The 12,529-nt window shown below is 35.7% G+C and overlaps 1 protein-coding gene across 6 annotated transcripts in view; it reads left to right on the top strand.

Moving 5' to 3' along the window:
* EPHA6 (EPH receptor A6) overlaps positions 1 to 12,529 on the top strand; it is a 380,709-nt gene that overhangs the window by 192,811 nt on the left and 175,369 nt on the right. The window lies entirely within an intron of this gene.

Here is a 12,529-nt window from a genome sequence, read left to right as displayed (position 1 = left end):
AGGAAGCAAGGTATTTCAGCTATGAACTGAATTAGTGAATCAGAAACTTCTGCAACAAATGTTGATTGACCAACTCAGGAAAATCTTAAGAGTCACATCAAGAACCTTCTGTTTTCAAAGTTTACCGAAACATTTCTGAAAAATATTTCACTGAAAAACAAAACCAGCCAACCAAACCAGAAAAAACAAGAGCAACACAAAACCAAAGGAAACGCTGGTGTTTACAGTGGATGATAAGTGAAATTATGATTTCTGTTGCATTCTTGGTAAAAGTAGTGATTTTGGTTAAGTGTAGTAAAGGAAGACATTCATCATGGATGGTCAATCTTAAAAAAATTCATGTTTATACATCTTATGACTTTGACACAAATCTTTAGGGAGTGTGTTCAAAATGAAAGACACAGGAAATTACAAACCAATTCTGATAATGTTCAGGGTCTTTAAAGCAATAGTGTTTCTACAGTTTGCCTGATTAATTTGCTTCCTAAAAGTAGTTTCTTCATTAGACTCAACAACTCTTGACTCTTCCCTATGCATTTGCCTTAGGCTCACATTTTGGAAATAGTTTTAATTTACACACAATAATGGCATTAAATGGTGCACTTTGGAATGAGAGCAGACTCAAATTTACATAGTTTCCTAAGATTTAGAAGTTTATTTTACAGCTCTGTTAGCTTCAAGATACTTCCAATAAAGTGGTTTTACCTTTTTCTGCCCTGACTAACAATGAGAAACATCTGTTTGCTCTCTTCATATCTGTGTTGCATATTTAAATGTTTTCCTACTGTGGTAAAATTTATGCTGTGCTCCTATGAATGAATAATAAAGATTTATCCTCTGGAAAGTTTATAGTAGCCAAGGTATGCACACCTAATATTTAATTTAGAAGTGCATGTTGTATTTAAAAACACCCTTTCTTGTATTTTAAAAACATATATGTGAAGTGAGACTTCATATTTGAGTGTGAATCCTCATCTGTCAGAGATGAGACAAGAAGTGTCAGGATTGGGGGATGCATTCTTGGCCAGGGACAAAAAAGGAAAAAAAGCACTCTCATGATCTGCTAAATCTTATTTCCATCCAGCATGCAATGTCTGGTTTCCAGTGAGAACTGACTTTTGCATATTAAATATGCATATTTTTCTTTGCTTCTCTTACTTTAAGGCTTCCCTTAAAAACTTCAATTAAGCAGAAATAATATCAGATATTCAAGAAATGGGTAGAGGTTCCAAAGTGGACTTTTTCAATAAAACCATTTAAAATCCTTTTCATACTTCTTGACCTGTAGCAAGTGCAACTAATTCTGTGAAGGACTAGCTTTTCAGAGTATTTTGGTTTTTGTTGTTTTCACTTGCTAAAGTGACATACATTGCATCAGATACAAGCGTTTTATTTTGCTATCTACGTGTAGAGTCAGGATAGCCACAAGGAGAAGGAAGATGACACACAAAACCATTTCTATGGCAAATCTGAGTGAAAGACTGAGCCACGGTAATGAAAGAACTTGTAGTATGAAAAATAAACTAAAAAAATTTAATACGTTTTTAAAAATAGGTTTATTCAGCTAATTGGACTTATTTCATCACCTTATTTCTTTTTTGAAATAACAATGTCATCTTTTATATTAAACTCCCAGTATTTTAAAACTGAAGTTTTAAAGCAAATATTTACAAGCAATCTCTAATTGCAAAATTAGATTTAATGTCCCAAAGCTGTTTCACTGCCAGTCAGTTACAGATGTCCCACTGGATAAAAATGCAAGGTAGTCCTAGCTCTGCTCCTGTTCCCTGAACACTCCTCTGCTCTTGCTTAGCTCTTTTGCTTCATCTTCAGTACTTGGATAACTAGTCACAACTTTGCTGCTGATATTAATGACAAACCTTATAAATTGCTTCAATTCTAATTAAATATCATTCTTTGAATGAATTTACATTTGCCAGAATCGTCTTTGTGCTTATTCTGTCTGAATTTAAAGTTGTGTTTTTAAACTTTTATTTTCCATATTTTTTTTTAATAATGCATGCAACAGCTTTTAAATCATGAGCTTGATCTATAATTGTATTGAAGTGTTTAGAGATTAAGGAACATTTTCTAAGTGATTTATAAATTCTAATTTCTTACACATGGCAAACAGCTGTTGTATGTTCCTATAAACCACAAGTTGTTCAGCTAGTTTCCAATACTGACTTTTACAGTTCAGACATTAATTACCATTAAAGTATATTAGCTCAAATTTTTCTGTAAAAAATTTTGTCTGATTCCAGTAACTGGTTCATATATACATGGTATTAATCTCCAAGCTCTATTATTCATAATTAGACTGTTCTTCTAAAATTTTCTAACAATTCTTTCTTTTATCCTGTAATTTAAGATCAATGAGGGCTAAAAAAATGTACAGGGTAGGGTAGGGGAGTATTGGGATTGAGGAAATTCAGGTCAAGGATGATGGGCTGCAGTCTATCAACAATAGAGAAAATATGAGTTTGCCTTTTCCCTCAATTCATATCTTCTTCTGTCAAGCTAAAAATATTACTAACTAGACATGAGATAATATTTTGATATCGCATTCACAGATACAATTTATTCTAAAAAGGGAAAAATATTTTAACTGTTGTTTCAGCATCTCTCTATGTAAATTTACAGAAAGTATTGATTTCAATTTATAAATAATGCAACTCTGACTAAGGAAATCTTCAGAGAAAGTAAATAGAGGAAATAACATTTTTCTAATGTGGTATTGAATAGCATTTAACTTTAAATATGCTTGCATGAAATTGGAAGTGAATTTTTTTGGTCAAAGAAGCAAGTTGAGAGCATGGAAGATGAAAATCTGTGCCTCTTCAGAGAAAAAATGTGGCTGCAGAGCTGTATTAACTTACTTCCCTGATGTGTATTATTTTGGTGCTGGGAAATTATCTCGAGCAGAAGAGCAGAGTTTAATCTGCATTCATCTCCTTGACCTTTTTCTGAAACGATCAGGTTCAGTGGTGCCAGTGTCAGTGGTAACCTTTGCTGCATGAAACAGCACACTGTAACACTAAAAATTAATTCATCTCAGCTGAGCAAAAAAAATGTTTGTGAGATTTATGAAGGTAAATTTCACTGAGAATAGCTTCTCATGGGGCAACCCATAGAGCTGATGTAAAAGGAAGTTGTGTTCCAGCCCCTCCAGCCCCGCCCCAAACACACCAAGGCATCACCATGGACTGTAAGGTTTTACCGCCACAGTCCAAAGTGTTTCTCAGTGCAGTATCTGCAGGGTTAGGGATGTGCTGCAGAAGCTTTTATCTATTGATCTGTTTAGAAACTTATCTAGTATCACATTTGCTTCATTATCATCTCCTTTTATAATTCTTCCTTTTCTGTTAACCACAGCTCTGTAACACAGCTGGTTCATAAAGATGGCCTGCCATTTCTAGCTAAGCATCAGGGATGTTACAGCCACAGTTCTGGGTGGTGAAAAATTCCGAAAGAAAAGTCCATGCACATATTGGTCTTCCATATTCATATCTGTAGTCGAATTCTGGATAAACTTCCTAGATAATCTTTACATTCTCATAAACATCATAAAGCTAAGCTCCTTTAAGCAGCACTGTGAGTAAAATTTGTTTACCTTTCAAGATGATGGTTTTATTGTCAGACATTAAAAATGTGGCTTTCTAAGGCAGTTTAGGGAGGATAATGCTGACATCTTCAAACAACTGGAGTGGGTGGAATATATGTCAGTTTTTATGAGCACATCACTATTAGTCTCAGTTGATGGAAGATTAAAATTAATTAAAATATCAATATGATTTTTTCCTATAATTAAAGATATTTGAAGGATTAAAAAAGGCATAATACTATATATAGTTTTGTTTCTGCATGCGTCCATATATTATAAAAAGAAGTCTCTCAATATATGTATAAATAGTGTGAAATAATAGTTTGTCACTTATCTGTTAGTCTAAAACTAAATACAGGTTGATATGTTAACATCTTTCTATTTGCAGTAAGAATATTTAATTTTGTGGAAATAATTTGTAATGTTTCCATATTTTCCATGGAACTTTTTCAGATTATTTGTTCTTTCTTCTTTGATATTTCTGTTTATCTATTGGGGGTTTTAGATACACTTGCAATAATTACAGATAGAAAGAATGAATAAGGGTAAATATTATTATAGTATACTCTATGGACTTTAAAGAATGAAAAGAATCCATTATTCTGAGTTACAGCAATATTTGATAATCCTTGAAAAAACTGCAATATTTGAACAGAAAATGAGAATGGCACACACACAAATTCATCTGCAGTAATACCAATTCTCCAGATTTCAATAAAAGAAATTTTACTTCTAGTGACTTTCACAGCCATTTTATGCAAAACAAAATATATATGATCAATCCTTTAATGGGTACTGATTTTTTTACCTGGCTTTATTTATTGAAGCTTATTTCCTGTGTGGGACATTTCATTACAAAGTGCAGCAGGTTCCCTTTGGCTGCTTTACTGGATGATAAATTGGGAAGGGAACCAACTCAGAGTAGTTGAGTGGGAGTAGATAATCCTCTAAATTTAAGGATTTACATGGAGACTAATGAGAGAGAAAATGGCCCTCAAATCATCTTTGGCTGTTTCACAGCCAAAATTTTTGGTGTTTGGTGATCTCAAAACAAAAAATTGTGATTTACCAATAGATTAGGAATTATATAGGAAATCATAGCATCTCTTTCTCCATGGAAAATTATGGTCAAGGCTATTTAGAAAACAAACCAAAACAAAGCATTCCATCCAAATATCCACATTAAGTATATTTTATCATTTTTCAATTACTTCCCAGATTACATAGAAAAAGATTGTTTATTATTGTGTAATAATATAATTGTATGGAATAATATATGGACTTCTGTTTCTCTCTTTCACTCTCTGTTTTCCTGACCTGGGTGGGTGAGTATTTTTATGACACCACTATAGACAGACATGTGGATGTCTCTATTCAGTCTTTATTTTAGTACATATTTTAACAAGTAATAAAAATAAAAATAATGTACTTGTGGCAGCAGCTCTCTGGCCACATGTACCTATCTATTTAACCTTTTAAAGTGATATAAAATAATTCTAAATCAAATTAACTTCTAATTGCAAGATATTGGACCAAATAATCCAGATTATTCACCTTCTAAGTGGTTCAGAAATCTGACATTTATTTTCACAGTAGATTCATATTAAGTATGTTTTTCCTTTTACTAATTCCTCTCAAGTTTTTGCTACTACCTTCCAGCAGTGAAATAGTGCATCAAATGTCTGAAAAGAGAACAGTAGCAATAATCAGACAGGTCAGGGATCGACATTTGGTTATTATTTCATGGTTCTTTAGGTTGGTGCACTCACCTTTATTTGCTTCACAATATTTCCTGAGAACACAGCATCAATAGTCGGCACCTGTCCAGCCAGTGGTGGCTTAGTGCTGCAATAAAAAGTTCTTCTCATTTTAAAGTGGGAAAGGAACTGTTTGAAACATTAAATTCCTTCTGTCAGGCAGATGGGGATTTAACTGGAGCACACTCAGTTATAAAACAAGTTTTCATTGATCTGAGTGGTTGAATTCCTAACTGTAGCTTATTTTCCCTTTGATTTTGAAATCCATAAATGCCAGTCATAGCTTTAAGGATGAAAATCATTGGCATGGGAGTTTAAATTAAAAGTGATAAATTGAGACTGCTGGTGACCACTGCCTCATCCAAACACAAATGTCATGGCTCTGCCTCTAAATACTGCTATATGCTTCATTTTAAATTGTTACAAATTAGTCAGGGAGTTAATTGCTAGCTTGGAATAAAAGTGATACTTATTGGAAAAGCCATCATAAACCAATTTTTTTTCTTTGCAGCAATGCCATATGACTTATCAAAAATAAAGAAATACTAATAAAAATTAGTCTGACTGTAAAAATAGGCATTTGTTATGGGAATAAGTGTGGCAATAGCTGTGTGTATAGGAAGGCGACTTCCCTTCAGAATACATCTGCCAGCTTAAAAATGGAAGAGAAGACTGAAAGATGCAGGGGACGTTGTTCTCCCTCAGCCCTAGGTCTTTGGGGGTTAGGGACACATCTCTCTATCACTGCTGACTTGGTATTAGAGTTGCTATCAACTCTTTTAGTGGCAGCAAGTGCCAGGATGAACAATTACTCATTAAGAGAGTGTGACCTTAAAAAAGCGAGCAAAGCTGTAAATCTTAACTATTTATTTTACTCTCTGTCCAGAAAATGCACAGCTGTAAAAGCAGGCACAACAACGTTCAGGGATTCACCAAACAAGAGTTTCCTTTTTCTGAAGTTCCAGATTTAGTGCTAGTTTCAGTATCAGTGGGACTATTTCACAACTAATCAGTTGTTTGCTCTTTCTAGCAATGCATTACTTCCTTATTAGCAGCATGAAAAGGCCCTTGGTAGTACATAAAGTGGTGAAATTTTTATCTGTTTGCCTCAGGTGAAAAAGTGTAAAAAAAAACCCAAACCAACTACAAATGCTGCATCAATGCAAGGAAGTCTGCCTCCTAAACCAAGGACATAAGTATTTGAAGATAAACATTTATCATGAGTAAAGACAGAGCTCCCAGTAGAAGTCTGAAAGTATAAACAAGAATATTAAACTGAGCTCTTTGTTTTCCTCATTACTGAGCAACTTGCTTGGTACTCATCTCTTCACCCTTCCACTTCCTTTCTGCTCTCCTCCTTGATTTGTTTTGCAACTGCAAGGTTGGTGGTGCCATTTGTGGGTGATGTTCTGCCCTGGATTGACTTGTAATGGACATATCCATCCACCCATACCTTACCAGTTGTCCTGGGAATTTTATTACTTGTTGCTTGTTCTTAGAAGGCACAGCCTGAAAAGTTCTTTAACCCATGAGTGAATGCACAGCAGACTTTCTGTGTCGTCTGTGGTTTTGAGTCTTGTACCAGTTGGCGGATCATAAAGTAAGAAAATTGCTGTATGCTCTCAAAAAATGCAAGCTGTCTTTATTTTGGAGGTTTTTTAAGCAAATGTTGTTTAATCAAATTTTGTGCTATGTGGTTCTGCTTATACAGTTAAGAGTTTTCCAATATTCCTACCAAACATGTTTTCAAAACTTGAAGATTCCACCATAAATATTTATTTTTCAAGTTACAGTTTTGTTGTAGATCATCAGAGCAGGAGTTAAAATGTAGTGAACTGTTAAAATAATTGTGGTAGGCTGGTATCATGGCAAGAGAAAAGATCTTAGTAGTTTGGAAACCTTTTTGTTTACAGCTAAAACTTCCCTTGCAGCCGAAATGTTGTGAGATACTAGATAAAGACAGACCAACTGATGCAGAAGAACTGAAAATTTTTAAAAATTAAAAAAAACAACGTCCTTTTATATGGATTGCATAGAAAGTGAGAACTTCTGATGGGATTTTGGAAATGTAGCTTTCTGCTCTGTTTAAACTCTGGTGTTTTGTAATACCTGCCTGCTACTTGAACGCCAGTGTTAGGACTGGAAAAAGGGAGTTTCAGACCTTGAAATTCAGAGTTTGGAATCCTTGTGCAGCTCACTTAAGCTCACAGAGCTGGGCATGAGCTCACTAGAGAAACACGAAACTTTATTTTGAGAAAAAGGCATTATCTGAAATAGTCCTGCATTTGCTGCATTCAAAATCACCTTTTGAAATATATCTTTTATAGAATTATTTAAGCTGTATAACTACACTTAGATACAAGCTGCTAATATCTCATTAGAGAGTGTGAAAAGGGCAGTTTATAGTCAGTACATCTTGCAGTTCAAAAGTGTTTAATTGTTGTTTAAACGAGTTGGTTTCAGGCATTTACTGCTTATATTCCTTCTCCTGATCTGCCTGAGTAGTTCTATATACACCACTATTTTCTGAGAGAAACATGACTAGATTATTTTTACATGATCTAAAGTTATCACAGATTCTGTCTTAAAAGACTGGTGTAAAAATCATAATACTTCACTTTTTTTTTTTTTTTTCTTTTTTTTTCTGGCAACAGAAGTCTCAATTCTAAAGAACATCGTGCCTCCTAATAAAATTGGTTCCACTTAATTAATCTCTGGAAATTTTAATTATCCTTGTTCCATGCCTTCATAAATACAGGTTCTTAACTTGAACTTCGTTAATTTAATAAGTTCTGGTTTCCTTTTGTAGAAAGTTTTAGAAAATACATTTTCTTATATCCAGAGATATCTCTGTTTGAATAAAGGATATAAATAGATCAGGGCATGTGTAAAGTCTTTATCCAAAGTCATGCCTAGCAAATTTTAGCCTTTTGCATCTTTTTAATATGTATTATCTCTGTGTTCTTGTAAAAATATTCTTTTTTTTCCTCCTAAAGACTTAATTATTTGTAGTATCAGTATCAGGATTGGCACTAATTAATTTCCTTCACATTGGTGCTTGAGGCTGTTTCTTCTATTTCCTACTAATTTAGCTGAAAGACAGGCAGAAATCAGCACAATTCATTCACAGTTACACATTTATTGTTGGGTCTATCTTCATGCACATATTGATTTTCATGAAAGTTACAGAAATAGATTTTTTGGACTTCTCTATATTTGTCTGAAAACTGCCAGTTTTCTCCAGAGTTGTTTGTGAAGAGCTAGCAAAAAGATGGGCAAACAGCACGCTCCCATGAAGTGCTTTTGCAGGAAGAAATCTTGTTTCAATTTAGAAGGCATTATTTCATTTTACTTAATTTTGTTTGGGGTTTTTTTCCTTTGCTGAAGAGAAGCAATGACAATGCCAGAATGAATTCATTAGGGCTTTTCATGCTTGTCAGGCCTGCATTATTTTATGCACAGACAGACATATGCATACAAGCATATCTATATATGTACACACATATATATATGTATGCATGCTTGTATGCATATTTATGTAGAGAGATAAAAAGAAAGAAATAGGCTAAATAAACACCTTTCAACCCATTCTGCATTCTGCTGCAGGCAACACTTGGCCAGCCCCAGCTTTGTTCTCTGAGCTGTGGCCAGGTGCCATTGCACATCTCTCTGCACCTTGGCTGTTTCTGGAGTCCAGCTTAGCAAATGGAGACATTTCTGCAATTGGGACAATGAGCTCTTTGCTTTAGCACACTGAACTCATCATGTCAAGCTCAGCACACCATGTCAGAGAATAAGCAGCAAGCCCTGTTGTCCCCAAGCTGTCCCACAGAGCCACAGCAAGACAATAAGAACAGGAGCTTGAGCCTAGAACTGAATGAGGGGGCCAAGCTCCAGCTTCTCTGGCAGCTCTGAGTTGAGGTGGCTGCTGGTGCCCACTCCAGCTGATGGCAGTGCCTTTTCTCCTCATCTGCTGCCCTGGTGCCAGCCTTCAGTCCTTTCTGGGACAGAGCAGCTTCTGACAGATTTTCTTCTTGTGCTTGATGGGCATGGAGGAATTGTGAAAGCTTTTACAAATCGAGTTTTGCTCTTCAATCACTGTTAAAGCAGCATCACAGCAAACCTGCTGGATGTCACATCTCACAGGCCTCTGGGTGACAGAACTGTCATGTCATGTCAGAGCTAATGGGAAATGGGGAGGGAGAGACCCTCTCTCTCTGTCACTGAGTTGGAAAGGGTTGTGCATTGATTGGAAAGCTAAGATTTCTGCCTGCCCTCTGACCTTTGGCAGTCAAAGCCTTACACTGATGTACTCTGGGCAGCAATTGTTACTTTACTCACAAGTCCCCTGAAATATTGGACAAGGTCATTTCTAGAAGATCTGGCATCTTCAGTAAAACCTTTGTTTTGACAAAATTAAGTTTCTGATATTCATGACTTCTTGGGTAATGATCTTGGTTTGCACTAACTTAAGTTAGTGCAAAGCTTCTGCTAGATTTTGGAAAAGGGTTCTTCACCCAGAGGGTGGTTGAGCAGTGGAAGAGGGTCCCCAGAGTCACAACACCAACCCTGACAGAATTCAGTAAGCATTTGGACAAATGCTCTCAGGTACAGGGTGTGCTTCTGGGGTGTCCTGTGCAGGGCCAGGGGTTGGATGATCCTTGAGGGTCCCTTCCAACCCAGCATATTCTGTGATTCTGTGATTATATTTGCTAGATTTTCAGAAAGGTCTGTTTTAAGATTTTTGCTTTAGGGTACATTTTTTTCTTTCAGCAAGAGTCTCAGTTTCGGTTTTGATACACAAGTACTTTTTTTTCTGCTTGTCACCAGTTGAAAAACAAAGTGAAATCCTACAACCACAGAAGTCCTGAAAACAGTTAAGTCCCCAGGACTGAGCTAAGGCTTGAGAACACCCTAATGCAAATAGGAAAATCCTATCTTTTTGCTATACTTCACATAAACAGACAGTTTCATGAAGCAGAGCTGGTAAGGCAGTCCCTTTCCCCATCACCAAATCAATGCCTGTGTTAAGTTCTGAAGCTTTCCACATATGTGATTTATGTGTGACTATGCAAATTAAATTATAAAAGCCAAAAATATCTGCTTGGAAAATTATCAGAAACCATTTTCTATATTCTTGAATTACAAAGGAGTCATTTGATAGACAAATTTGAGCTCTGGAAACAATGCTGTGAGAATGGATGACATCTTTGTACTCAAAAACACAGAGCAGAAATAGAAATACCCCAAAGAGCTTAAGATATTTTTATTTTTCACATATGCTACAGAGTGGAGATGGTGATAGTTCTGGCATTTTCATAGTGATTTCTAGACCCATGATGTTCAGATCAGTTGTGAGGAAGCTCTCCAAATTATGGCTCAATAATAAAAGCCTCAGTAATCAGAATGCAGCACATCTATTCCTATTTTGTTAATTTTATTCTCTCCTACTGTTAGTGCTGCTCGTACTGTTATTTTAAATATTTCCATCCCTCCTGTAGTCCTTATCTAGAGTCAGATGGTTGAGTGTAAAAGTAAAAGGGAGGAATTCTTAGTTGGGTTGTATCTTTTCCCATCAGTTCTGCAAGGTGCTAACCTTATTTTTTATGGAATTCTTCAGCTCAGGTAAAAAACCCAATTTCCATTTCAAATCGAGGCTTAAAAAAGCCCATTTTTATTGCAGTTGCTAAATCCTAGTTTGAGAATGTCTTGTACAGGCAGTTATTTTGTTATTTGGCTGAGCTAATTACTTGTATCAACCAATATACTTTAGAGGGATTACAGGCTAGGGCACTTCAGAAAGAGGCCTTTGCTTGCCTGGAAAACATAATTTTGGTTGCTAAAACAGATTGCTACCAGTTTCCATCTTCATATGTTCTGCATTAATGCTCACTAGCATTCATTCAATTTTTATTTAATTTTAATTGCCTCACCAATGAAAGGGGGGAAAAAAGCAATTGGGGATAAGGGAAATAATCCTGTACAAATTGCTACCTTTTTAATTCTTCACAAATACTTTATTTGGCTTTACTCAACATGCCAACTATGTCTGGCAAGAATCTTATGAGAAGCAGCTTTTCTTAGTGGTATTACAGTTCCAGCTGCTGTATATAAATTTACACAGCAGTTCACCGGTTTCTGCTGCACAGTGAAAATGCATTATTTTTCTGAAAATCTGCTCTATTTTTTTACAAGTCAGTTTACTTGCAGTAGTTGTCTTCTGGAGTCCTGGTTGTGACTTCCATAAATAATAGGAACTTCACTCCTTGACCGTGGCAGTCCTTAGTACCTTCTCAGGTACATTTTCAGAGCTCTGGGATGAACCAGGTGTTGAAGGAGCAAGTGGGATCTGCTGCTGCTGATGATGGACACAACCATGCAAGGAGGTTTTATCTCTCCTTTCCCCTCACTAAAATATTGAGATCTTTCTTGCACTCCAGAAAGAAGCACTTCTGACCACCTTTGAAACCAGGCATGGGCGAGGGGGTGACCTTAGCATGCACCAAAAAAATCACAGAATCGTGGAATAGTTTGGGTTGGAAGGGACCTTAAAGGTTATCCAGCTTCAGTAAAAAGCAGGGAGTTGTGGGCTGAGAAAGGCAGCAAACTTAAACATTGAAGCCACATAAGATTCTAGGTGCTTATAGAAATTTAATACAGAAAAAGGAATGTAGTCAAATTTTAAATTAAAAAAATAAACCCTATTGAGAGGATGTGTAAGTTCAGAATGTGTCTCACAGCCCAAGTAAATATGGAAAGCCTTCAAAGTTTCTGCCAGTGTAAACAACAGCATTTTCATGGTTTCTGTAATTTCCCAGCTCATCAGGTGTCCTGAGCAAAGCTGTGTGTCTAATTGAACTTTCATCTTACTGGCCATAATGAATATTTTAAAAAATAATACTTATTGAATGTTAAAAAAAATCTAAGATATAGATTTAAGTTAAGTATTTGTAGGAGTCAAAACTTTATTATTTCTTCAAATGCAATCAGTTTTTAACATTCTAAATTCACCACCCTCCTTGATAATTGTTTATCTTTCTTGCCTGGCAAAACCACGTAGACAAGATAATTAGGTGTTAGACATGATGGAGGGTCCATTTAAAATTGCAGGGGTTTTAGATGACAGGTCTGAGAAGCTGTCTATACCATAGCCATGATTCTGTCAAAT

Source organism: Taeniopygia guttata, chromosome 1 (assembly GCF_048771995.1).
Source record: "Taeniopygia guttata chromosome 1, bTaeGut7.mat, whole genome shotgun sequence".
Taxonomy (NCBI): Eukaryota; Metazoa; Chordata; class Aves; order Passeriformes; family Estrildidae; genus Taeniopygia; species Taeniopygia guttata.
Note: the sequence above shows the minus strand (reverse complement) of the source record. Positions and strands in the feature narration are given on the sequence as shown.